Here is a 2,173-nt window from a genome sequence, read left to right on the forward strand (position 1 = left end):
TTTACTGGGTTGTGATGGGATCAACTCTTTCCCACCTTGCCTCTTCCAGGTTAAACATAGTAAACACTTCCTCAACTTCCCTGGTGTTTTTATTTGTACCTACATGCATGTGGTGTGCATACTGCCGTTTTATTTTTCGGTTTCCCTTTCTGTCCATCATATTGCTCTTGTCCTCCCCCTTTCTCGGCTGGTCCCTAGAGGGCGTTGAGCGGCACATTTTTTTCACATGGCCCTTTTTTCCGCACGCATGACATTCTTCATTTAAGAAATGACAGTTCCTTGACAGATGTTCTCTACACCTGTAACAGGCATACTGACCAGACTTCCCTGGTGTTTTATGCTCCCCGACCACTTTATGCACTGGCAGTGGGGTAGCACCCCTGCTCCCCACCCCTTCGATGGTTCTTGGTTGTAAATCACGAATGTCTTTATTCGCCGTCTCTATGGCCTGTGCCAACTTCAAGGCCTTTTCAAACGACAACTCAGGCTCCGCTAACAATCTGCGTTGTATGCGGTCATCTGCAATGCCACATACGAGCCTATCTCGTAGCATTTCTGTCAGTCTGTCCCCATAATTACAGTGTTGCGCCAGTTCCCTCAGCACTGCGACATACTCCGTTACCGTTTCATTGGCCATTCTAGTCCTTGAATTTAACTTGAACCTTTGGACTATGGCACTCGGCTTCGGGTTATAATGTGACTGAAGCAAGCTCGTCAACTCCGTGAACGATTTATCCCCCGGTTTATCAGGACTCAATAAGTTCCTCATCAGACTGTACGTCTTGCTGCCCACCGAGCTCAGCAATATGGCTCGCTTCGGGCCCGCATCCAGTATCTGGTTTGCTTCAAAAAAATGTTCCAACACTTCACAATACTCCTCCCAGGTCTGGGTCTGACAGTCGTATGCAACCAGCGACCCCAACATGGAACCAGACATAACCCCGGCAGGCCCAGTCTCTTCGTCGTCCGACATTAACTGCACCCCGCCGTTTTCACTCGCAGCGGACTCGGAGGCATCCCATCCTCGTCGCCAATATGTTACATCCTGGTAAATAAAGGAGACCACACGGTTCTGGAGTTGTAAGGCCTTTCTTTATTAAGAGCCTTCAGGTGCGCACCCATGCTACCTGTTCACAACTTCGCCATCGCCATACATACACCGGAAACAACAAGTTACCAGAGAATACAGAACCAACACTACATGTTACTAACTCCCAAGAGCGCCCCTACAGTACAACAACAGCATTACTTGCCCGATACTACAAGTTAATAGCGCACAGTTAACATAACTAGCTGAGAAAATAGGTGAACATGTTTGAAATATTGAGGAGTGTGTTGCAGAAGCAAAACATGAAAAAAGTCATGTGTAAATGCAAAATGGTATCCAGAGAAAAGCATATGCAATTGAAACTGAAACTACTTGTACTAGGTATGACTATAAATGTGAGATTAAGAATTGTTCTGTTAATAAATCTTCCAGAATATATCATAAGAAGGACATTTTTCTGATATGTATAAAACACAAAACACGTGCTCAAAGGAACTTGCTTATTGAACAAAAATATGAAAAACTGTGTACTGGTGATGTTCCAGTGAAAAGATTTGATTAAATGTGCATCTGAAGCATTGGCAAAAAAATGCAAATCAAACCTTTGAAAAGAACTGCCAAGAATTAATAAACAGAATATAAAATTGAAGCTAATCACAGGCACAAAGTCTGACGTTTTGTCTAAATATACATGTAAAGCATTATTTGTGCCATTGATGACCTATTCTGGCCACTGGTTGGCAGCATTAAGCTAAAAGAAAAACATTGATCTGCAAATTTAAAGATAAAAATTGCAACATTCTGTTTCAGGCTCTATCATTTAGTTTAGTTAATTTTCCTAATATTTTGGTCAGTTGAATTATGAAAAAATAACAATAGTAAAAACAAATCCACGGTGTAAAACTATACAGTGCATGCAGTCAATCAAACAACCACAGAAATGTCTCAAATACTCTGCAGAGCCATAACAGTATCCTTCCTGCATGACTGTGCTGATTTTGTTTACAGTGTCAGCATGCTTGCCAAGAGAATATCCTATTCAAATAAAAATTAAACTGTGTATAAAAGAGACATGCTTCGGAATTGTTCAAGATTAAACCAGAACGCGAACTAAATTGACTGGAA

Source organism: Protopterus annectens, chromosome 3.part0, assembly GCF_019279795.1.
Source record: "Protopterus annectens isolate FY-2018-M chromosome 3.part0, PAN1.0, whole genome shotgun sequence".
NCBI lineage: Eukaryota > Metazoa > Chordata > Ceratodontiformes > Protopteridae > Protopterus > Protopterus annectens.